This window comes from Panthera uncia, chromosome B1 (assembly GCF_023721935.1).
Source record: "Panthera uncia isolate 11264 chromosome B1, Puncia_PCG_1.0, whole genome shotgun sequence".
NCBI lineage: Eukaryota > Metazoa > Chordata > Mammalia > Carnivora > Felidae > Panthera > Panthera uncia.
Genome location: NC_064811.1, coordinates 49,631,033 through 49,658,640, shown reverse-complemented (window position 1 = coordinate 49,658,640; position 27,608 = coordinate 49,631,033).

Here is a 27,608-nt window from a genome sequence, read left to right as displayed (position 1 = left end):
GTGTGTGTATCAAAGCAGATTGTTTTGGAATTGATGGAACTGTTCTGTACCTAGATTGTGTTTATAATTAAGTGTCAGTTACGTGTTTGTTAAATTTCATAGAATTGTACACTGAGTACCAAATCTTACTGTAAGTAGATAAAAAGATTTTTAAAAGGTAAGTTTTCATTACTTTTGAAGTGTTTCAAATTGGTATTTAGAAAATCATCTGATCTTCCTTGTTTCCTATGAATGTTATTTTGTCCTACCTTAATCCTCAAAAAGCAAATTAATGTATTCTTTCTTCATTAAGTAACTTTGGAATATTTGTATTAATAGAATTTAAATCTTATGTGTGACTTTTGACACTGTTTTAGAAGAACAGAAAAATTATAATTCAATTAATGATTCCTTGTATAAAAATTATCATGTTCACTCTGTACACTAAAATTGGGTTGAGGATCCGCCTGCGGGTGGGAGCCCAAGTGCGCGAAGAAGCCGCGGTTCCCTCCTCGCCCATCGCCCCTTCGGCCCCTGCGGGGGCTGTACCCCAGGCGTGCCATCCGCCGAGGCTGAAAGCACCTGCCTGCTCGGAGGTCTAGACAAACTGCTTTCAGGACCATGTCCTCCTTGGAGAAGAAACCATAACAGATCTCAGCTTTAGAACAGAACAGGGAGGAACACTTCATGTGGCAAGGAACTGCAGGTGGCCTCTAGGAGCCAAGAAGGGTCTTCAGCCAACAACCATCAAGAAATGGGTTTCTTCAGTCTTACCACCAAAAAGAAATGAATTCTTCCAACAACGTGGAGAGCACTCAACTGTATTTCAAGTTGCAATCTGGTGAATTTTTCTATACCTCTGTATTGAGATCCAACCACTCTAGTGCTGAAGGAGAGAAAGAGTTCTCAGCTCCAAGATTAAGAGATTGGAAAGCAAATTTGCCAGTCTCCTTCTCCATCAGAGTGTGATTGAGCTTCTGCCAATGAGACAGCAACTGCATGAGTTTTTGGAAAGCAGGAGGAAGGAAACAAAAAACTACTCTTGATTCTAGTCCAGAAGATGGCAGCGTAGGAGGACGCGGGGCTCACAATGCGTCCTGCCGATCACTTAGATTCCACCTACACCTGCCTAAAGAACCCAGAAAACCGCCAGAGGATTAGCAGAAGGGAGTCTCCGGAGTCAAGCGCAGACTAGAGGCCCACGGAAGAGGGTAGGAAGGGCGGCGAGGCGGTGCACGCTCCACGGACTGGCGGGAGGGAGCCGGGGCGGAGGGGCGGCTCGCCGGCCAGCGGAGCCCCCGAGTCTGGCTGGCAAAAGCGGAGGGGCCGGACGGACTGTGTTCCGACAGCAAGCGCGACTTAGCCTCTGGGAGGTCATAAGTTAACAGCTCTGCGCGGAAAGCGGGAAGGCTGGAGGACAAAGGGAGGGAGAGCTGCTGAGCCCCCGGACAGCAGAGCTCAGCTTGGCGGGGAACAAAGGCGCCAGCGCCATCTCCCCCGCCCATCCCCCAGCCAAAATCCCAAAGGGAACCAGTTCCTGCCAGGGAACTTGCTCGCTCCGCGCAAACACCCAACTCTGTGCTTCTGCGGAGCCAAACCTCCAGCAGCGGATCTGACTCCCTCCCGCTGCCACAGGGCCCCTCCTGGAGTGGATCACCTAAGGAGAAGCGAGCTAAGCCTGCCCCTCCAGCCCCCGTGCACCTTGCCTACCCACCCCAGCTAATACGCCAGATCCCCAGCAACACAAGCCTGGCAGTGTGCAAGTAGCCCAGACGGGACACGCCACCCCACAGTGAATCCCGCCCCTAGGAGAGGGGAAGAGAAGGCACACACCAGTCTGACTGTGGCCCCAGCGGTGGGCTGGGGGCAGACATCGGGTCGGACTGCGGCCCCGCCCACTAACTCCAGTTATACACCACAGCACAGGGGAAGTGCACTGCAGGTCCTCACCACGCAAGGGACTCTCCAAAACGACCAAACGGAAGAATTCCCCTCAGAAGAATCTCCAGGAAATAACAACAGCTAATGAACTGATCAAAAAGGATTTAAATAATATAACAGAAAGTGAATTTAGAATAATAGTCATAAAATTAATCGCTGGGCTTGAAAACAGTATACAGGACAGCAGAGAATCTCTTGCCACAAAGATCGAGGGACTAAGGAACAGTCACGAGGAGTTGAAAAACGCTTTAAACGAAATGCAAAACAAAATGGAATCCACGATGGCTCGGCTTGAAGAGGCAGAGGAGAGAATAGGTGAACTAGAAGATAAAGTTATGGAGAAAGAGGAAGCTGAAAGAAAGAGAGATAAAAAAATCCAGGAGTATGAGGGGAAAATTAGAGAACTAAGTGATACACTAAAAAAAAATAATATACGCATAATTGGTATCCCAGAGGAGGAAGAGAGAGGGAAAGGTGCTGAAGGGGTACTTGAACAAATTATAGCTGAGAACTTCCCTGAACTGGGGAAGGAAAAAGGCATTGAAATCCAAGAGGCACAGAGAACTCCCTTCAGACGTAACTTGAATCGATCTTCTGCACGACATATCATAGTGAAACTGGCAAAATACAAGGATAAAGAGAAAATTCTGAAAGCAGCAAGGGATAAACGTGCCCTCACTTATAAAGGGAGACCTATAAGACTCGTGACCGATCTCTCCTTTGAAACTTGGCAGGCCAGAAAGGCTTGGCACGATATCTACAGTGTGCTAAACAGAAAAAATATGCAGCCGAGAATCCTTTATCCAGCAAGTCTGTCATTTAGAATAGAAGGAGAGATAAAGGTCTTCCCAAACAAACTAAAACTGAAGGAATTTGTCACCACGAAACCAGCCCTACAAGAGATCCTAAGGGGGATCCTGTGAGACAAAGTACCAGAGACATCACTACAAGCATAAAACATACAGACATCACAATGACTCTAAACCCATATCTTTCTATAATAACACTGAATGTAAATGGATTAAATGCGCCAACTAAAAGACATAGGGTATCAGAATGGATAAAAAAACAAGACCCATCTATTTGCTGTCTACAAGAGACTCATTTTAGATCTGAGGACACCTTGAGATTGAGAGTGAGGGGATGGAGAACTATTTATCATGCTCCTGGAAGCCAAAAGAAAGCTGGAGTAGCCATACTTATATCAGACAAACTAGACTTTAAATTAAAGGCTGTAACAAGAGATGAAGAAGGGCATTATATAATAATCACAGGGTCTATCCACCAGGAAGAGCTAACTATTATAAATGTCTATGCGCCAAATACCCGAGCCCCCAGATATATAAAACAATTACTCATAAACATAAGCAACCTTATTGATAAGAATGTGGTCATTGCAGGGGACTTTAACACCCCACTTACAGAAATGGATAGATCATCTAGACACACAGTCAATAAAGAAACAAGGGCCCTGAATGATACATTGGATCAGATGGACTTGACAGATATATTTAGAACTCTGCACCCCAAAGCAACAGAATAGACTTTCTTCTCGAGTGCACATGGAACATTCTCCAAGATAGATCATATACTGGGTCACAAAACAGCCCTTCATAAGTTTACAAGAATTGAAATTATACCATGCATACTTTCAGACCACAATGCTATGAAGCTTGAAATCAACCACAGGAAAAAGTCTGGAAAACCTCCAAAAGCATGGAGGTTAAAGAACACCCTACTAACGAATGAGTGGGTCAACCAGGCAATTAGAGAAGAAATTAAAATATACATGGAAACAAACGAAAATGAAAATACAACAATCCAAACGCTTTGGGATGCAGCGAAGGCAGTCCTGAGAGGAAAATACATTGCAATCCAGGCCTATCTCAAGAAACAAGAAAAATCCCGAATACAAAATCTAACAGCACACCTAAAGGAAATAGAAGCAGAACAGCAAAGGCAGCCTAAACCCAGCAGAAGAAGAGAAATAATAAAGATCAGAGCAGAAATAAACAATATAGAATCTAAAAAAACTGTAGAGCAGATCAACGAAACCAAGAGTTGGTTTTTTGAAAAAATAAACAAAATTGACAAACCTCTAGCCAGGCTTCTCAAAAAGAAAAGGGAGATGACCCAAATAGATAAAATCATGAATGAAAATGGAATGATTACAACCAATCCCTCAGAGATACAAACAATTATCAGGGAATACTATGAAAAATTATATGCCAGCAAATTGGACAACCTGGAAGAAATGGACAAATTTCTAAACACCCACACTCTTCCAAAACTCAATCAGGAGGAAATAGAAAGCTTGAACAGACCCATAACCAGCGAAGAAATTGAATCGGTTATCAAAAATCTCCCAACAAATAAGAGTCCAGGACCAGATGGCTTCCCAGGGGAGTTCTACCAGATGTTTAAAGCAGAGATAATACCTATCCTTCTCAAGCTATTCCAAGAAATAGAAAGGGAAGGAAAACTTCCAGACTCATTCTATGAAGCCAGTATTACTTTGATTCCTAAACCAGACAGAGACCCAGTAAAAAAAGAGAACTACAGGCCAATATCCCTGATGAATATGGATGCAAAAATTCTTAATAAGATACTAGCAAATCGAATTCAACAGCATATAAAAAGAATTATTCACCATGATCAAGTGGGATTCATTCCTGGGATGCAGGGCTGGTTCAACATTCGCAAATCGATCAACGTGATACATCACATTAACAAAAAAAAAGAGAAGAACCATATGATCCTGTCAATCGATGCAGAAAAGGCCTTTGACAAAATCCAGCACCCTTTCTTAATAAAAACCCTTGAGAAAGTCGGGATAGAAGGAACATACTTAAAGATCATAAAGGCCATTTATGAAAAGCCCACAGCTAACATCATCCTCAACGGGGAAAAACTGAGAGCTTTTTCCCTGAGATCAGGAACACGACAGGGATGCCCACTGTCACCGCTGTTGTTTAATATAGTGCTGGAAGTTCTAGCATCAGCAATCAGACAACAAAAGGAAATCAAAGGCATCAAAATTGGCAAAGACGAAGTCAAGCTTTCGCTTTTTGCAGATGACATGATATTATACATGGAAAATCCGATAGACTCCACCAAAAGTCTGCTAGAACTGATACATGAATTCAGCAAAGTTGCAGGATACAAAATCAATGTGCAGAAATCAGTTGCATTCTTATACACTAACAATGAAGCAACAGAAAGACAAATGAAGAAACTGATCCCATTCACAATTGCACCCAGAAGCATAAAATACCTAGGAATAAATCTAACCAAAGATGTAAAAGATCTGTATGCTGAAAACTATAGAAAGCTTATGCAGGTAATTGAAGAAGATATAAAGAAATGGAAAGACATTCCCTGCTCATGGATTGGAAGAATAAATATTGTCAAAATGTCAATACTACCCAAAGCTATCTACACATTCAATGCAATCCCAATCAAAATTGCACCAGCATTCTTCTCGAAACTAGAACAAGCAATCCTAAAATTCATATGGAACCACAAAAGGCCCCGAATAGCCAAAGTAATTTTGAAGAAGAAGACCAAAGCAGGAGGCATCACAATCCCAGACTTTAGCCTCTACTACAAAGCTGTCATCATCAAGTCAGCATGGTATTGGCATAAAAACAGACACATAGACCAATGGAATAGAATAGAAACCCCAGAACTAGACCCACAAACGTATGGCCAACTCATCTTTGACAAAGCAGGAAAGAACATCCAATGGAAAAAAGACAGTCTCTTTAACAAATGGTGCTGGGAGAACTGGACAGCAACATGCAGAAGGTTGAAACTAGACCACTTTCTCACACCATTCACAAAAATAAACTCAAAATGGATAAAGGACCTGAATGTGAGACAGGAAACCATCAAAACCTTAGAGGAGAAAGCAGGAAAAGACCTCTCTGACCTCAGCCGTAGCAATCTCTTACTCGACACATCCCCAAAGGCAAGGGAATTAAAAGCAAAAGTGAATTACTGGGACCTTATGAAGATAAAAAGCTTCTGCACAGCAAAGGAAACAACCAACAAAACTAAAAGGCAACCAACGGAATGGGAAAAGATATTTGCAAATGACACATCGGACAAAGGGCTAGTATCCAAAATCTATAAAGAGCTCATCAAACTCCACACCCGAAAAACAAATAACCCAGTGAAGAAATGGGCAGAAAACATGAATAGACACTTCTCTAAAGAAGACATCCGGATGGCCAACAGGCACATGAAAAGATGTTCAACGTCGCTCCTTATCAGGGAAATACAAATCAAAACCACACTCAGATATCACCTCACGCCAGTCAGAGTGGCCAAAATGAAGAAATCAGGAGACTATAGATGCTGGAGAGGATGTGGAGAAACAGGAACCCTCTTGCACTGTTGGTGGGAATGCAAATTGGTGCAGCCGCTCTGGAAAGCAGTGTGGAGGTTCCTCAGAAAATTAAAAATAGACCTACCCTATGACCCAGCAATAGCACTGCTAGGAATTTATCCAAGGGATACAGGAGTACTGATGCATTGGGGCACCTGTACCCCAATGTTTATAGCGGCACTCTCAACAATAGCCAAATTATGGAAAGAGCCTAAATGTCCATCAACTGATGAATGGATAAAGAAATTGTGGTTTATATACACAATGGAATACTACGTGGCAATGAGAAAAAATGAAATATGGCCTTTTGTAGCAACATGGATGGAACTGGAGAGTGTGATGCTAAGTGAAATAAGCCATACAGAGAAAGACAGATACCATATGGTTTCACTCTTATGTGGATCCTGAGAAACATAACAGAAACCCATGGGGGAGGGGAAGGAAAAAAAAAAAAAAGAGGTTAGAGTGGGAGAGAGCCAAAGCATAAGAGACTGTTAAAAACTGAGAACAAATTGAGGGTTGATGGGGGGTGGGAGGGAGGGCAGGGTGGGAGGGAGGGCAGGGTGGGTGATGGGTATTGAGGAGGGCACCTTTTGGGATGAGCACTGGGTGTTGTATGGAAACCAATTTGACAGTAAATTTCATATATTAAAAAATAAAAAATAAAAAATAAAATAAAATAAAATTGGGTTGAGACAAGCATGGATTTAAAGGACATGTTAAATTTCTCAAAACTTTCAAAGGAGAACCCAGAAAACTGACAATTTAGGAATAGTCATGTACTACTGAATAATTCAACATTCATAAAATTCATACTGTTTGGCACCCAATCAAAACAGACTAGACATGCAAAAAAACAGGAAAAGAAATCTAACACAGAATAAAAATTAATACAATTACAAAGTGACAGAAATCATGAAATTAGCCAACAAGTATATCAAACATCTATTGTAAATACTCAAAAATTTAAAAGAAATGTAAAGTAAAATATTTCAGAGGGTGGACTTGGCAGGTTACACAATGCAGAAGAGGATAATAAGTTTGAATAGAAGAGTCTGATAAATATGAACAAAGTCAGGTTGATCTCTGAGACCATATCAAGCAATCTGAAGTATATGGAATTTAATATTTGAATAAATAATGCCAAATGTCTTCCAGGTTTATTGAAAAATATAAACCCACAGAACGAAGAAACTCAAAAAAACTCCAAGAAGCATAAACACAAAGAAAACTATACCAAAATATCTCATATTCAAAATTTTGAAAACTAATGACAAAGATAAAATATTTGAAGCAAGATAAAGACACACTACATAAGAGAAGAAAAAATGAAAACAATCACTTTCTTCTTATACAAAACAAACCAAGCTAAAAGTCAATAGAACATCTTCAAAGTGTTGAGAGAACAACAACAACAAACATTTTGGAATTCTGTATCTAGTGAAAATATTCTTCAAAAATTAAAGCAAAGTCATTTTCAGAAATTGAAAAGCTAAAAGAATTAGTCACTAGTGTATATAATGTAAAAATTTTGAAGCACCTTAGTTTATACAGACTCGGTGGAAAGACAGTTAATACAAATACTGGATGGGTGAGAGAATAGAGTCATTCACTTTGGTTGTAGTGAATAATAATAGGCAAAAATTGGGTTAGAGTAAAAGTAGTACAAAAACATGATAGTTTTGATTAAGAGTAAACAATTTTATTATATTCCATAGGTTTTATGGTCATATTATTATTAATTTGTTTACAATGAATAATCTAGCAACATTGTATAGAACGTATCATAACTGGAAGAGATGTTTACAAGAATAAGGGCTGTGAAAAAGATGTTTACTAGTACATGTATGAGGTCATGGCCTGGGGTGGTATTGATGGCAGAAATAACAAATGTTCAGTTCTTTTAATAAAATTGTATTCACTATTTTCTTAACAACACATTAACAAAATGTCTACTACAAGTGGATTATTACAACAAAAGTGAAATCTACAATGTTGATTACAATGTAGATTATTACAACAAAAGTGAAAAAGTGTTATAAAAAAAGATATTTGCGGGGCACCTGGGTGGCTCAGTAGGTTAAGTGTTCCACTCTTTATTTCGGCTCAGGTCATGATTTCAAAGTTTGTGGGATCCAGCCGGGCTGCGGGTCCAAGCTGACAGAGTGGAGCCTGCTTGGGATTCTCTCTTTCTCCCTCTCCCTCCCCATAGAGGAGGATGGCAATTTTTCCAGCAGCCCTTCAATAAGACCGAGGTTTCCTAATCTCAGAATTTCTCTGTTATAGAGGGAAACACACCAACCACTCTGCATGTATGGGGAACAAATACCTAACTTTCTTTTCATCCCATTGTGGGCTTAAGCCTCATCCCATTGAGGCTTAGAAAACAGGCACAATATGTAACTCTGGCTACTGTGATTGCAGTAAGAAATATTTTTGTATATGGGACCCCAAAGCCTTGTGTTTCCTGCTCTAATTTATGAAATGGTGAAAGGCTGCCTTGGTAGTTTGAAGTTGGGGAACATCTCGTGGTTTTCAGTTTCTGACTTACCATTGAGGGTAGAAGGGAGAGAGGGATTAATTACTCTACACAGAGACATTAGCTAAAACTTCATTATTACAATTAACAGTACACTGGATTTAAAGATGAGTTAGAAATGTCTGATCTTGCAGGCAGGGGGCGCTGCTTATCTTTTCATTGAAAGTTTCTGTGACCTGTAGAGCCAAAGTCATATTTTCTTTCTTTTTTTCTTTTAAGATTTTATTTTTTTAGGTAATCTCTACACCCAATGTGGGGCTCGAATTCACAACCCCAAGGTCACAAGTAGCATGCTTTACTGACTGGACCAGGCAGGCATATTTTCCATCTGGTAATTAATGATTAATGCTTGGTTAACCTGAAGAAAAACAAATTTTGGAAATGAGAGGATTTTTAAAGAAAGCACAGTCCTCTCCACAAGTCCCAGAAATTCATGTATATAACCTCAACACTTCCATTGCTGCCTCTGCGATTAGGTTCCAAATCTTTAGAATCAGCAATAATAAATCAGTCTTATAAATGTGTTATTTACCTCATTCATGTTTAGATGGGGAGATACTGTATTGAAGACCAATAATATACAGTATTAGTTAACTTCATTATAGGAAGGTGGTTTTAAAAAAACACAAGAGAAAGTTTATAAAGTCTGAATACAAATAGGATAAACTGACTATACAGTCACATTGTTGACTTGTAGACGGTAACAGCATTCTAGGCAAGGGAAGCTGCTTGCTATTTAACGTAGGGAAAGTTTTTATACTTGTGAAAGAGTTTTATACTTATGAAAGAGAAAATTACAAGCACAGCTCATCTTTGTTTTTAGTGAATTTTACACTAAAATATTACAAAGAATTGTATACTTTCATTATACAACTAGCAGAAATACTAATATTATACTAATACTATACATAGAATACTTTGCTTAGTTATATGAAATTAATGTATTCCAGGTATCATCTAGGGATCTCCCAACCATTAAAAATCCAAGTAGAATGGGCTTATTTCACAAACCACTTCCAAGTCATTTCCTCATTGTGGTTGTCCAATGTCCTACACAAGATTTTCAGCAAATTCCTCAGAAGCTTCCATTTTTATATAAGGCCCTGCTTCTGTACATGTAGGAAAAGTTACATTTTCATTTTTTAATTAGAGAAAGTTTCCTAAAGAGAATGCCAGTTTTGCTATATTGAATCCAAATTACACATTATTTTATGAAACAGGAAAACATCTAATAGCTAAATAAAAGTTAGAATTGTTCCCATGCTTTCAATCTTTTTTTAAAAAAATTGTTAATATTTATTTATTTTGGAGAGAGAGAGAGAGAGAGAGAGAGAGAGACAGAGAGTGAAAGGGGAGGGGCAGAAGGAGAGGGAGACACAGAATCTGAAGCAGGCTCCAGGCTCTGAGCTGTTAACACAGAGCCCGATGCAAGGCTCCAACTCACAAACGATGAGATCATGACCTGAGCTGAAGTCGGACGCTTACCTAACTCAACCACCAGGTGCCCTGCTTTCAACCTTTTCTGTAAGGCTGAGAACACTGTACTCAAGTTGGTCTCTCTGGCCAAGTGAAACAAATCATTGACTATCAATGCTTATATGAGTATTTTCATAGAAAACATGGACATGTCTTTGAGGTGGCCAGCAAGAACTATTGCCAGCATTATCAATATCTTCTAACTTGGGAGAATGGAACACAGTAAAAAGGAAGAGATTACATAGGTACTATGGTATACACATTGAAGAACGATAGCTTTATGGAAAGCTATCTGGTTCAGTACATTGTCTAGGATAAAGAGTTTAATCCACAGGTAAAACAATTCCAGAAAGAACTTGTGGTCCAGGATAAAGTTTTCTGCTTGAACAATAGGGTCAGCTATATTAACACTTAAAGCTGTATAAAAAAAATAGATGAACTCTTTTTAGAGCTGCTGAATTGCTCAAATTAATGTAAGGCAGGTGCTAAGTTATATAATGTTGATGCTTTCCAGAAACTTAGCATTGGAGAAGATACTCTGGCTGTATTTGCTGAAAGAAATAATCAAGAAATGAATTATTACTGAATTGTGTCATTGAATATGTTGTCAGAGTATTTCCTATGGATGAATTGTACCACCCACCCATAATTCGTATGTTGAAGCCCTAAGCCCGAATGTGACTGCATTTGCAGATAGGGTCTTTAGGAGGTGATTAAAGTTAAGTGAGGTCATAAAGATGGGACCCTAATCCAGTAGGGTGGATGGCCTCATAAGGGGAAGAAGGGAGAAAGATCATTCTGTCTCTCTTTTTATTTAATTAAATTAATTAATTACTTTTGAGAGAAAGTGAAAGTACAAGTAGGCGTGAGGCAGAGAGAGGGAGAGAATCCCAAGTCTCTCAATCTGCATTGTCAGCACAGAGCCCAAAGAGAGGCTCGAACCCATGAACCATGAGATCATGACTTGAGCTGAAACTAAGAGTTGGACATTTAACCTATTGAGCCACCCAGGCACCCTGAAATCATTCTCTCTATTTCTGTGCACCCATGTGAGGACACAGCAAGAAGGCAGCCATCTACAAGCTGGGAAGAGAGCTCTCACCAGGAACTGAATCAGCAGTCATCTTGACTTGGGACTTCCAGCCCCCAGAACTGTGAGAAGATAAATTTCTGTTATTTAAACTACTCACTGTATAGTGTTTTGTTAGGGTGTTATGGTATTTGAAGCCCAAGTAGACTAAGACAATATTTATTTCCTAAGTCTTAATTTATTTCCCAAGTCTGATAGACATGTATGTCTCACTCATTTTCACACTAAAAAGACAACATTATCAGCAAGATCATATATTTTTCTTAACAGCTCATGGAAAAGAAAATCATAATCTTTAAACTAAAACTGAATTCTTAGTATTTTAGGAGTTATTGTCATGGCTAATTTCAGTTTTCTGTTGCCTTGGATAAATTTTCTTCCTATTCTCTCAAATCGGCAAAATTGAGATTTGGGTAAAGCTTTCTTGTTCTTTCTAATCCAACACTCAATTACCAAAAGATAACTTAGACTTGTTGCCTTAGAATCTGGCTCACCTATTAGCAGCTCATATCTAGAGTGATGGGCTTATTCATATTATTCATATATAAGACATTTAGAAAAATTATTAAAAGTTATAAAATAACATTTTATTTTCACAGTAAAAAATAAAACAAAAATTTAAAAAGAAAGAAAAAGGGGAGTCTGGGTAGCTTAGTCAGTTGAGCTTCGGACTTTGGCTCAGGTCATGATCTCGTCATTCATGGGTTCGGGCCCCACATCTGGCTCTGTGCTGTCAGCTCGGAGTCTGGAGCCTGCTTCAGATTCCATGTCTCCCTCTTTCTCTTCCTCTCTCTTTCTTTCTCTCTCTCCCTCTCAAAAATAAATAAATATTTAAAAAATTAAAACAAACAAAAAAAGAAATGCAGTATCTCATTTGATGTTGGTAAAAGACCCCAAATATTGGTCATTCAAAGCACCAGAAAGATATGTATCTATTAATAATAAGGGTACAGGGGCTCAATCAAAGTGGGGATATATTCTAAATTACCATTACCAATTTTCCATAAATTCTATATTTGGAACAATGAAAAAATTAATAATCACAGAACATTTTCAGTATCATATATTTTGTATATTTTTATGGTTAAAGATAAAACTCAGAAGATATTTGTTAACATAGAACCTTTGTCTTCATAACTTTACTAACTTTTAGTTATTAAAATGTGACTCTACATCTAGGCCTGGTTCTGCTTGTAATACCAAATAAATTATCTCATTTCATGTCATTTGTTTTATTTTTATGAAGATGGTGAACTTTTGTTTCACTAATATAGCTGAAATCCATAAACTCGCATTTAACCAAGTAAATTATGTTATATAGGACAGATTTTATATATTGTGAGAGTGAAACAAAATATCAATATTAAAATATATACAAATGCAATTCCTAACTAAAATCATCAGCATAAAACTAAAATGTTTGTAGTTCCCTAAGTTATTTTCTTTCCCTTCAGAAGACTAAATAAGGAACATTTTGCTCAAAGCTCCATACAAAATGACAGTAAGAAATTAAATTTGTAGGAAAAAAATCTTTTAATCTTAACAATTATGATTTCTATAGAAAATGAAGCATACTTTCCTTTAACAAAAAAGAAAATTGAGCCAGATACTGGAACACTGCAGCATTTTAAAAGCAAGGTAAGTATTGGGGCATCTAGGTGGCTCAGTTGGTCAAGCGTCCAACTTTGGCTCAGGTAATGATCTCACAGCTTGTGGGTTGGAGCCCCACGTCAGGCTCTGACAGCTCAGAGCCTCAGACTGCTTTGGATTCTTTTTCTTCCTCCCTCCACCTTTCTGCCATTCATGCTCTGTCTCTGTCTCTCTCTCAAGAATAAATAAACATTAAAAAAAATTTAAAGTAAGATAAGTATATACACACACTAACCAACATCACATTTTCTGTTCATTTTTACCCAGGTGAAACTTAAGAATAATAGCTTTCTCTTCTCCTGTTTGTACAGTATGTTTTATATCAGTTACCACATCCACTCTTGGGGTGAGAACAGTAACTTTCTTGCATTTTGAGGCGGCAAGAAAGTTATTTTTTTCCTAAGCAGAATTATTTCTTCATATAAATTACAAAAATCAAGGGATGTTCAAATTAAGTCAATTGTCTATTTTTACATATCTTTTACATACTTTATATGATCATAAATAATATGGATATTTGCTCCGCATTTTGTCCTGAATCCCCAATAATTCCTTTGCCCCTTACTTTTTGCTGTCATCTATTACCCTTTTCTGAGCTTAAAAACTATTCCTAATCAACTTTTATTCTTTTTTTCAAATAAGGTTTTTTAAGTTTATTTATTTCTTAGAGAGAGGGAGAGAGAGAGAGAGAGAGAGAGAGAGAGAGAGAGAGAGAATGAGTGGGGGAGGGGCAAAGAGAGAGGGAGAGAGAATATTAAGCAGGCTCTATACTTCAGCACTGAGCCTGGTGTGGGCTCCATCTCATGAACTGTGAGATCATGACTGGAGGTGAAATCAAGAGTCAGATGCTTAACCAAGTGAGCCACTCGTGTGCCCCTAACCAACTTTTATTCTTTAGATTTTTTTCTCCAGAGCTTCAGAGGGTCTGAAATCTTACTCTACTTGCAAGTTAACAAGTTAGCCTGACACAATACAATTTCATGAATGGTGGAAGAGGACATGAGACACCTGAGTCAGGGACAAAGTATTTTATTACTCACAGCACTCAGACAGCACTGGCTTCATATTTGCATTAGTTCCTCTTGCCCTTCAAGTCCGAATGGGCAACATGGAACAGCCAAGGTGAAACATGCCTGAAGTAGAATTTTCTTCCAATATAATCCCTTTCCTTTCTAAAAAGTGTATATGTTGATAAATTTAAAAAAAAATTAGAAGTAACCTTGCCTAAACACATATATACACACAGCACACAAATGTGTTATTCTTTTACAATGTTTAACTTCTATTTAGTATCACCGTAAAAATTATGTGGGATAGTACACCAGAATGTGCTTTGTAAAGTGCCATTGATACAAATGTAATTATCGCTCTGTCAATTTATCTATCATTTAGATCTTTTTCTTCAATTTCACTTAGTAGTTCCACATAAATACTTCTTAACAAAGGTTATGTCTTCCCTCAGAAAATTTTTCTAGAGTAGAGGGGGGTTCTAAAGCAAAATGACTTCTGAGATTCAGAAGATTATAAAAGTATACAGAATATATGACACTGGACATATTTCATGACTTTCATTAAATATTTTAATTGCTCCAAGTAAGTTGTCAAAAGTATTAGTAGTAAATAATCATTCTATTAATTGCTTTCATTTATAGATAAGGAATTAACTGTATGTTCCTAGGACAGCACTATCTGACAATGATATAAGCCACATAAGTAATTTTAAATTTCCCAGTCACTACATTTCAAACGGCAGAATGAAAAAGGTGAAAAACGGTAATAATATTATTTTATCCAAAATCTATAAATATTGCCACTTAAACATATGCTTAATAAAAAATTTACTGAGATCATTCCCATTCTATTTTTTGTACTAAATCTTCAAAATGTGGCATGTATTTTATAGTTTCAGCACATCTTATTTCAGATACTAATTTTATTGGATATAGTCCAAGTGTATTTAGATTTGAAATTTTCATTTCATCTAATTTTTATTTCAAGTGTTCAGTAGCCACATTAAGCTCTTGGTTATCCTACTGGACAATCCGGACTTAGAAGCTACTGAACTGAAGGCAGAATTTGTTATTTCTCAAGTCTACTTGTTAGATTCCTTCCTAACACATTCTATTTTTAAAGGTGCCTCAGGTAGGTAGATTACTTTTTCAGGCATGGAGAATTGGTGTCAAAGAGACTGGATACAAAATACAGTAAAACTTTGGTTTGGGAGCATAATTCGTTAGTTCCAGAACAAGCTTGTAATCCAAAGCATTTGTATATCAAAGCAAATTTCAAAAACCATTGGGTCCGTTGTGATCATGTGACTTTCGGCATCACGTACTATCATATTATAAGACACTGCTCATTTATCAAGTTAAAATTTATTAGAAATGCTTGCTCATCCTACAAAACACTCACAAAACAAATCACTCACAATCCAAGGTTTTACTGTATTTGGAAGACAGTGCTGCTGAACATCAGCAAATGGAGTAAAACAGCAACAGGAGGAAACAGAAACCATATCTGGACTCAGAGTGGAAAGAAAGGTACCAGAAATAATAAAAGCAAGGGTACAATTTGAATAATGTGGCTGATATATATCAAGAGTGAAGATAGGGAGGAGACAAAAGAGTGAAGAGAGAGGAATTAAATAAGACATTAAGAGACAAGGAGATACTTATGATATGAGGTGGGAGACTGAAATAAACTTAATTCATTGTGAGAAAGAAATAATTTAAGAATACAAACATCAGGGAAATTGTAAAGAAAGAAATAAGATAAGTATTTGGATTTGTGAGCTCACTACAATTCCCCAATCCACACACATGCGCACGCACACACACACACACACACACACACACACACACACACAAATGAATGGGAAATAATTGGATAAGAACAAAAAATCTAAAAGGAATACAATTATAACTTTCATACTTTGTTATTATCTTGAAAGTTGACTACTACAATAGTCAATATTGGGTTAACATTGTAATAATTACAATTCTGTAATAACACTATGTTAATGTATTACAGCAACAAATGAACTTAAGTAGATTTTAATTGAAAACTGAAATGTCCCATTAATCTCTCATGATGTGTTATGCACTGGATATCTAGATAACAAATTCCTAATACATTTCATTTTTAATAAAATCAACATAAACTAAACGTTTAAAGTGTTAATATGAAATAAATCTAAAATGTACACTCAACACAATTTTATCTTTTAAAATTGCCTATTGTTTGATCAAATATATTCTTTATATACAAAATTCTTCAATTTCCTAGAAATACAGGGAATGTTAAAGGTACATATTGCATGGAGACAATTTAGTGTAGACTCATTACAAGTAGATTTACACTTGATTTAGCCAATTATTTAAGAAAGAAAATTTTATGTCATTTTCAAGATATTTAAGTGAAAGAAAAGATATGGCTGAAATGCAACACTGAGGTTATTCTTTATTTAAGTAAATATCACGAAGTGTAAACACGACAATATGAATATTTTAGCACATACAGCAAACAGATTTATCAAAACCCTTGGGAAACATGAACTCCAACCTAATGAGAGAACACTTGCAAAGGACAAAGCATATGATTTGGAATACACTGAAAAGAAAACAGATGCAGGGAAATTAGTGCTATATCTTTTTATAGCTCCCATGATGCTCCTTAGAAGCCACTGAATGCAACATTGATCCATCAATATCTGTTAATATCATTATACATAATACTGTATGGAAACCCATGCAAATTGGTAAACCTACTGAATATAATTTTATATTTTTATTCTTTTATTTCTCTGGGAATTTGGATCTTTGTTATATGCTCTCATTTTTCCTTTATTTGATTTTGCTTTTTTAAAAAATGTGGTATTTCATGCTGTCAGAGCGACTACGGAATAACTTTACGACATGACTGTAAAAAAACATCTCATTGCTTAGACAAGCTCTTAGTATTCCCAAATTTAGTTTTTGTGTTTAAGAGACAATGATATCAGCTAAAGATTCTCAAAGCTACACCCTTGTGACATTATCTTGTGATGGGAGCCCAGAAGAAACCCAGAATGTTTTGTTGTGACTTTTTTGCTTTGTAACTATGTATCAGACATTTTTCTTGGAGACAGTTCATTAAAAAGGCCTTGGTGGCTGTTTTCTCTCCTTGTGATGGATGTTATGCTCATGTAAAGTGGGAAATAACTGCTATTACTTTTTGTTATGTCCCCTGGAGGTTCTTCTGCTTCGGAATCTGTACTTATTCTGGATTTATCAGGCAGACCCCTTAGATATGCCATATTTAATTGCGTTACATGGAGGCATTCCTAATAATATAATACACGTTGCCGTAAGCTGCAGGATTTCTCCTTCTGATTGTCTTTGAACGTGCCATGCTCAAGGAAGACTGTGAAATACAGCCAAGATAACAGTACTTTGTCATAAAATAACCTGGTTAAATCACAGGACTACTAATAAACTCAATCATGTTCCACATGATTCAGCTTCTACTGCCTTCTACATTGTGCTAAAGGGAGGCCCTTCTCATACCTAGCCTTATATCTTCTTTGCTCTTTTCAATGCCTAACTCACAAAGAACTCACTTTTGTCTATTATCTTAGACATATGTGCTGTTGATCAAAGGAGTCACTGGGTAAGTGCAGGCAGGCAGATAAGTAATTTATCTTACTCAGGAAAAAAAAAACAGGAAGTAAATAATAAATCACGAAAAAGTAAGGTAAAGCAAACATAAAGTCAATTGATTCATCTTTTATGTAAGAGTTTTTCGTCATTATGCTTACCACTATGTTGTTTTAGCCATCTTTGGGTAGAAAAACAAAACTTACTATGATAGCCGACCAAAATATCTTATTCCCCAGCACCTCTTTAGACTTTTCAAGACATATAATATTATTTTATTTTTCCTTAAGCTATAATAATAATACACTTATTTTAATAATATTTCACATACATATTTATTGTACAAATTATTACATGGTGAGCATTAGGCTATGTGACATACATACATTGCCTCTAATCTTTACCAAAGACTTATAAGATCTCAGTTACACTTCAGATAAAGAAAATGAAGCTTTACGAGGTTAAGTGACTCGTTGGAAACTTACAGAATGTCTTTAATGGGACACTAAAGACACTTCAAATGTAGAGTACTTAATTACTGAAGTGATTAAAGTGCAAAGTGTAACTTTTTCTAAAAGAGAAATTGAGCATAGCTACATAAAATATAAACTTCATTAAATAGGAATGTCTATTAACATGCCAACACAAATTAATAAATTGATTGTATTTTCCAAAGTTTTCCATCCAATAAACAGGAAAATGCTGAGAATTTCAGAATACCACAATTATTTAACCTATTGTTTTAAATATGAAATAAACTTTTTCTTTGTATTACTTTGAAATTGGTTCCCCACTTCTGACTTACCTTACCAACTTTGTTTAAACAGTAATTACCAGTGATTTCAAAACATTCTAAATCAAGTATATTTTTAATATTTCTACAAGGAGGAATAAAAACTAAAAGCCATCCAGGCACACCCCAGACCAGGCAGTCACCTGGGATTTAATGGGGTAAAAGGTTGTCACTGCACTAAAATGGCAGAAGTAATCATCCTGCCAAAGCATAAATTAGTCTTCATTTTACTTCCAAATATCTTACATTCTACTCTAATATCTTACTAAAACAATGTCCAATGACCTGTTTTGTTTATCAAATTAAGAGGCATTTTGGACTTATGTATTAGGAAGAGAGGATATTATATCAAGAAATAAAAAGGTAAAAGCCATAAACCATTAATGGAGAGATGAGTCTTTATTCTCCTAAGATCTCCCTCACAACAGAAACTAATCCAGTGATGCAGTAATGTTTGCAGTAAAAAATGGTATTGCAATGATCTTACTCAGAGGATTCTTTGGTATTGATACCATCTCAGCTTGAAAACTGGGACACATACCTAAGATATTTGAAGCTTTCTAGTATTGTGATGCTTTACAGAAAAAGGCACAGTATATCCATAATCCAACTTGATTAGTAATTGGGGGTGTTTATTTAAGGGCAGTATTACATGAAGCCGCAATGTGAAATAGCACATTCACAATTAGCACCAGGTTGGTTTTTCAAACAGGCAATGATGCAGTTTTAAGAGTTCCCCAAAGCATTTTAAAGACTCAGAAAACATTTGTGTCATTACAAAGCCATAGTTTAAAGCTTATGAGCTTTCAAACCCTACTAAGAAAAGCATTTAAAACAACCCACAGAGGACAGGGTAGCGCAAAAATGGGTGGATCTGTAATTACTAGGAGCACTACGGTTCAGGATGCAAAATAGGATCGCTCCTTTGTCTATGAATAGTTAATGGCAAAACATATTTTCTTTAATAGTTAGCCACCAGTAGTCAGTTTTTTTCTAAATTAGCCATGCTCTAGAAATCTTGACACTGTAAAAATTTTTTGTTACTTATGAGACAAACGAATTTAAATCATACGGTTCCTCTGGACTTATTTTTACATTTCAAGCATATCTGTGTCTGTGAATAGTAGGTCTGTTTGGGATCAATGTTTTTACTTCACCAAAAAATTGGACCCAAATTCAACTATTTGAAAGAACTCTTCTACTATCATTGCGATAGTATGGATGATATCTTTCATTTGGACTCTTGTAAGAGCTGCCTGGCCTCTGGTCTCTTCTTCCTTAAAGTCAGCCAAAGCACTCCAAATAGAGCCTTCTTTATAAAATGCAACTCTGATAATGTCAAAAGGCATTGTAATATAGGTAGTAAGATGGGGAGTTCAGATCTTGATGTTCTTTCCTATTACCAATGTGTTTGAAACCAACTACGGTTCAATTTCCCTCTTAATGATTGGGAATAATAATGGAGCTATCCCACAGGACAGTTGAGATTAAGAGCTAGTTCATATGAGACGCTTATATAAGAGCCTGGCAATTTTTGAGCATTCAGAAAATGTTAGTTGTTAGTGTTAGCATCATATCTTAAAAATCTGAAATTGTTCTTTCCTGGATAGAGAATAAATCAGAGATTCCTGAATGGAATCTCCATAAATGGGTCTCAAACTACATTTCAATAAAAATGTTAAAATATAGACTACATAGTATACATACTATACATAAATACTATACATACTATATTCTTACTATAATACCAGTTTATATTTTCTATACAGTTTTATTGAAACAGAATTCACATACCATAAAATTAACATTTAAGAGTGCACAATGTAGCAATTTTTAGTGTGTTCACAAATTTAAATAACCATCACAATGACCTAATTTGGGAACATTTTCATCATCCTATTAAAAAAAAAAAAAAAACACCTCATACTCGCAGTCATTCTGCTTCCCACTCACTAGCGCCCAACAGCCCTTAGCAACTCTTAACCTAATTTCTGTTTCTCTGGATTTGCCTTTATGAACATTTTTATATAAACGGAATCATCCAATATCTGGTCTTCTGTGTCTGTTTCTTTCATTTAACATAATGTTTTCAAGGTGTATCCATGGTTTAGCAAGTGTGAATACTAGGTGCCTTTTTATGGTCAAATAAGTTTCATTCACCTCTTGATGAACATCTTGGTTCTTTCCAGTCTAAACTATTATGAATAATGTTGCCATAAATTAATGTACAAGTTTTTGTGTGCACATTTATTTTATATTTTGGGGGTATATACCTAGGACTAGAATAGTAAGGCATGGTAACTCCGTGCTTAACATTTTGAGGAATTCCCAAACTATTTTCCAAAGGGGAAACACCATTTTACCATCCCACTGGTAATGGAGAAGGGTTCCAACATCTCCACATTCTCACCAACACTTACTATTGTCTGTCCCTTTTTATTTTAACCATGCTAGTGGGTACAAAGAAAAATTTTTAATTCTGTATTCTTACATCTCTGGCCATTTATTGCCTCTGTTCTCTATTTACAAGTCTCCATTGTCCTACCTGATCTATATAGGAGTTGAACTCCTATTCTTCCTTGAAGTCACAGTGAAAAATCTCCCATATCCTGGGGTGCCTGGATGGCTCAGTCAGTTAAGCATCTGACTCTTGCTTTTGGCTCAGGTCATGATCTCATAGTCTCTCTCTCTCTCTCTCTGCTCCTCTCCCACTCGTGCTCGCTCTCTCTCTCTCTCTCTCTCTCCCTCCCTCCCTCCCTCTCTCTCTCTTTCTTTCTCTCCCTCTCTCAAAATAAGTAAATAACCTTTAAAAACTATCTCTTGTATCCTAAGATACATAATCCAATCTACCACTAAAAAAATCAATCTCCACAGACTCCTATAGCATATTCATCTCTATAAGAAAAGCAAATGCTTTATTTTTATCTATTTCCTCAATAGACTCTAAAGTGCTCAAAGGAGGGGCGCCTGGGTGGCGCAGTCGGTTGGGCGTCCGACTTCAGCCAGGTCACGATCTTGCGGTCTGTGAGTTCGAGCCCCGCGTCAGGCTCTGGGCTGATGGCTCGGAGCCTGGAGCCTGTTTCCGATTCTGTGTCTCCCTCTCTCTCTGCCCCTCCCCCGTTCATGCTCTGTCTCTCTCTGTCCCAAAAATAAATAAAAAACGTTGAAAAAAAAATTTTAAAAAATAAAGTGCTCAAAGGAAAGAATTTTGTTTAACATAGTGTTTTATACATAGATGACGCTTACTGTTCATCGAAGTTACATTCGACCAGTCATTCATTTTGATAGAGAAATGAGCACCCTTTTGACTAAGGAACATCAAATGTTTTCCAATAAAGTACTAAGACTTTAAAAAATAAAAATTAATGTGCTTTTCAGATTATCTAAGGACAAACTAAATTGACATTTCATAATATGTGTTAATAATGTATTTAACTCTCGGAATCCCTTACTTGATTCCAATTTTCTTCAGGATAGATATTGTTCCAGTGCCTAGAACAATTCAGAGCCATAGAAAGGATGTGGACTTTTATTTACTCCATCTATTGAATTATAGTGAAATAATGGTTATAATCTATGTTTTCTCTCTCAGCAAAGGACAGTGATGCAAAGGTTAAAATATCATTTATTTCTCTGGCTGCAGTAATCTCTCAAATTCAAGTATGAGTCAAAATAATGTGTCTTTTAGAATTACATTAAGCTTCTTGTGAAAACTTTGTAACCACTAATGGGACTGCCATCCAGATACAGTCACATTAAGTACAGTGATGTGGACTTTGATTCAAATTTCTTGAGTAGAGAGAGAAAATAATTGATGATGTATTTTTGACATCGGTTACTGCTTTTACTTTGCCTGGTACAGCATTGGTCTTCCAGAAATATAACCATAAGAGCCCTGGTCTTCAGATAGGACAGCCCTGTTGTTCTATATCAAATATCCTCCAAGAAGAAATGTGCTTTGGGAAATTCTCTAATCATTATCCTCCTCTCTCCCTTCAACATTAATGGCTGCTGTTATAGATTAATTCATTTCTTACTCTAGACCAAATATTATAGTAATTCCTTCATATAGATTATCTCACTTAATACTCACAAAAAACAAAGAGATAAATAGTATAAGTCATACCATTATATTTACTTAGATAAGTCAATTTAGTAGACCAACACAACTACAAAGTTTCATGTAGTTAGTAGTGGAACTAGAATTTGAACACAAGAATACCGTTTTGTTTTGTTTTTTCAATTTTTTGAAAACACTGTATCTCCCTTTGATTAGTCCCAAATTTCAAAAATATCCAGAATATGAAATAAAAGCAATGATTCTTAGAATTTGGGGTAGCTCAGGACTCCATGGTTAGAGCAATATTACCTTGTTTTTTGTTACCCGGATCTTCATGCCTCTCCTTATCCCCAGATCTTACATTTTGTTTTTAAATTTTTTTTAACGTTTATTTATTTTTGAGACAGAGAGAGAGCATGAATGGGGGAGGGGCAGAGAGAGAGGGAGACACAGAATCGGAAGCAGGCTCCAGGCTCTGAGCCATCAGCCCAGAGCCCGACGCAGGGCTAGAACTCACGGACCGCGAGATCGTGACCCGGGCTGAAGTCGGACGCTTAACCAACTGAGCCACCCAGGCGCCCCTTTACATTTTGTTTTTAAATACTTAATAATTAAACTTGTAGAGCTTTACAATGTGAAATGTGGCAATTGATTACTCAAAATCATGGCTTATCTCAAAATCATGGCTAAGTATTACTTAAAATGTTGGAAAAGTACTTATGATGCTCTGCAGTAAATACAAAATCTTTAAATAATATGATGGACACTTGTATTCAGACAGAGAAACAGAAGTCTCCCTAGGTGGTGTGCTTCAGTAGCAGATCATGTTTTCACTTAATACATAGAGTCACATATTGTAATCTTTTCTTTTCAGTCTTCTATGTGATAAGCTCCTTTGGCTTGATAAAATTCTATAAACTGCTTCACATAGAACCATTGTAGGAAACATTATTACTAGAAAAGCTAATAAAGTTGGCAGGGTTTTTAAAAAAAAGATAATAGACGGCATTCATACATCAAAGATTTCTTCAAGGAATTCGATATTAAAATACATCATGGACAGGAAGGCTGAATTCTCACTTGATCTTTTACACTCAGTGTTTTTTGTTTGCTTGTTTGGAACAGTCAGTGTCACCACCAACAAGAACCATAGTCAGCTTGAATGCAAGGAATGAGCAATATGATTTTTTTTCTCTCTCAACACTACAGACTGCACCTGCATTTTAACAGAATCTTGAAAGAAATCTTTGGCATTCAACACCTATAAATTATATTTAGACATACAGATCCCTACTATAAAAAATGATAGCATATTTTTTAGACATTTTAAGAAAAAAGCCATACCCTGAATAGTGTCAGTGGCTTAGCACATAGATAAATTTTGGTAAACCACACTAATTTTGAAAAACAGAACAAGATACACATAGGAAGTGGATTAGTCTAGTAATTTGTCTCCACGTGCTTTCAGAGTAGACTTTCCCCCACTGCGCACACATTCATTTCCCCTTTTCGACTCTAACTCTCCCTTCCATTTCCTTATCGGAAGAATTTCTCCTGATTCATTTAGGTTACTCTCTAACATTAGTTTCTTCCCTGAACATCAAACAAACAAAAATGCCTGATGAAGATGAAAAGCAATAGTAAGCGCTACCAATTCAGAATCCCAGAAATTCTTGGGATGCAGAATTATCAATACATGCATTCATTCATTCTAACCAATGTTTATTGAGAGTTAGACCTGTAATAGATATTGTAACTCCTCCCTGAAAAAGACATAATCCTGCGTAGTTTAGTAAACTAAACATTGTATGTTTTTCCTCCCATTATCCTGCCAATAGTTTTCCCTTTATTTTCTGACAATTATTCTTATTTCTCAATGCAGCTCTGTGCTAACACTCTTGTGTTTTATGGCCTAGAACAAGCAGGACATAATAACATTTGTAGGAACAAAGCAATAATAAATTTAACATCATGGTCTTAACAATTAAATCATTAAGATTTCTTTTTTTTAATAAAAGGTATCAATAATTTTAGCACATTACAATTACATTATCAATGAATCACTTCAAAATAATACAAAAACATATTGCAACAGTCCTACTTTTTTTTCAGTGCTTAAAGTCCCTATCAACTGTATCTGTGGCATCATGACAGATGGTACGCTTCTTTAAAGAGTTTTCTTTTAATATGAAAATGTGTGCTAAATGTGGATAACCTGCTTCTTCTCTTTGAAACAACCATTTTATGAGCTTTCTGTCCAAAGTTTAATTAGCTCTTCTGCACTTTGTCCCTTTTTCAAAATTGCAGTTATTTTCATTTTCATCTGGGTTAAGAAAAAGGTTGAGATGTATGTTTAAAACATTAGCTAGTCACCAAAGAGTGGAACTGCCTCCTGAGTTCTGCCAAGGAGAGTAAATTGCTTGGAAAGATGTCAACACTGAAAAGCTGTCAATAACTTTTTTGCCTGCTGTTGTTCAAAACATTTTATTAGTATTTGATCGGTGTTTTTGAAACACACCAAAATTCACTCAGGATTTATAGACTTTGGAAACAAATAATTATATGTTAAGCCAAAATCCTTTCCCTTCTCATTATACTGTTTCTATTCAAATGTATAAATCCATATTCGAAACTCTGGCATTATATATTTTTTTGATATGAGGTACGTTCCATCTGGATCCCATCGAGAGAGTTTTAATAATTTAATGACCAGTGAAATATCTCATAATGTTGAGGAAAAAGCACACAATGAAGATTCAGGAGACTTAGATTCCAACCACTGCAGTGGTCAGATTCCCAAGGTCTCAGTTCTGAAAAGTAAGAAGATAATTTCTGCTTTCTCTATTTTAAGGGGGTGTTGTTAATACGAAATGAACTAAAAATCTAAATAAACTTACAAATTAGAGGTATCCTCTAAACATAAGTGCTTTTGTGTTGTAGACACTTGGTATCAATAAAAGCGTACCAAAGATTGATTTATTTTATTTATCTAAGATTTATTTATTGAGTGCAAAATTTATTAAGTGCAAAAAACAGGGCAGCAATGTGTACATACAATGCCTACTCAACTATGTAAAAAATGCTTAGAAATAGCAGATTATAAATACACTAAAATGTTAATTATAGGTCTCTTTAGGTAAGGTAACTATGGGTGAATGCTATTTCTTTAATCTTATCCATATTGATTCCAATAGTGTGCATATGTTAGTTTTAAAAGAAAAAAATCAAGGTAAGACTTGAGAATTATCTTTCTTTTCACTTATACCTCACTTATTTTGTTGATTAATATTGAATATAAAATGTAGACTTTATACCTCTTTAATGACAATTGCTTTAAGAAATCAAGATTGGGTGGGGCGCCTGGGTGGCTCAGTAGGTTAAGCTTCCAACTTCGGTTCAGGTCTTGATCTCACTGTTTGTGAGTTTGAGCCCCACTTCGGGCTCTGTGCTGACAGCTCAGAACCTGGAGCCTGCTTTGGCTTCTGTGATTCCCTCTTCCTCTGCCCCTCCCCCACTCATGCTCTTTCTCAAGACTAAACATTAAAAAAAAAAAAAAATTAAGAAAAAAAAATCAAGATTGGGTTACATACACTGAAGTTTTCATAATCCGAGCCCTGGATCTCTCTTTCAAATAAACACATTATCTTCATCTCCCATCAATTATAAAATGAAAAGAAATATTTTTTTTATCTTATGTCAATTTTTAAAAATTATTTTCAAGATTATTCATTCTCTCCCTCTTCTATGTTAAAATTTCTACTCTCTTTTACTAATTTTCCATGTGATTAAATTTTGTATTCCAGATTTTTTTTTTTTTTTTTTTTTTTTTTTGGCCCCAGAGCATGCCATGCTTCTTCAACTCTCTGTGTCTTGCCTGAATGCTAGCCAGGAAGGGTAGCTGACATCTTACATGCTCCTGGGATTCGTAGACAAGGTAGACCCACAGTGCCTTTACTCCTGCAACTCATAGACAGTGATAGAATGACACTCCTTCTAAAGAACAAATAGAAAATATAAACTGAGATATCAGTTTTGTATATGCTGCCCTCCTGAAAAGTAGGTATAATAAGTGTGAAATAGTTTCTAAATAGTTCTATGATAATAATAAAGTGAAAATTGAAATCATTCTGCTTTCCTATATTATTTCCACCTTATAATAATGTCAAACACTAAAATTGTTGAAATTAAGGTTTGGTGCTGTAGAATTTATGTCCTTTTTTATAACCTTATAGGAAGAGTTCAAGTTTTTAGAAGCTAACATTGGGATGGGAAAGGGAATGTCTGATGGAAAGAAACATAAATTTTTCCCCAATATCTATCAGGGAAAATATTTTAGCATAGCCAAAGGAAATTTAAATGTGGATCATGCAATTCTTTTATTAAGGCTCTTCTTCCCTCCTATATAAGTTGCATGAAAGGCAGTAGGGTAATTCTCTCAATAGTCCCTGTTTTACCCACATGAAAGTTCATTAAATTCAAAAGATAATTCCTTCAATATTCCCATCTTATTCAAAGGTTTAAAGGGCATTGACTAATGAATGAATCAGGTACTTTGAAAACCATCTAAAACATAATACATAATCATCTTCCATTAGGGGAACAGATCAGAAAGTTTTACTTTCATTTTTTTTAAACAGTTGAGTTCAGGCCAGTTTCTCATTTTGTTTCATTTTTCTCATCTTGCTCTGGCTTGGGTTCAGAACTCCCATTGACTTCCAGAAAGATCTTTGCATTTGGCTCAGCTTCAATAGTAGAAAACAAGATACTGAACAGACCCCATTGCTTCTGAATGTCTCTAAAAAAACAATGTTCCACCTTCCAACTGGCTAGCCCACAATGTATTTTTCACCATCAACATCAAACAGTACGAGTGCCACTGTACAAAATATTTTACAAAATGAATTCAAAGAGCGTAAAGGAGCCTGCTTATTGTTTTGTGGGATTTTTTTGTTTTCTGTTATTGTGCGTATACAATTTCATGTGATCCTCATAATGTTTCGTGAAGTTTTTAGGGTAGCTATAGGTTTCTCCATTGTGCAGAGAAGAAAACATGGGG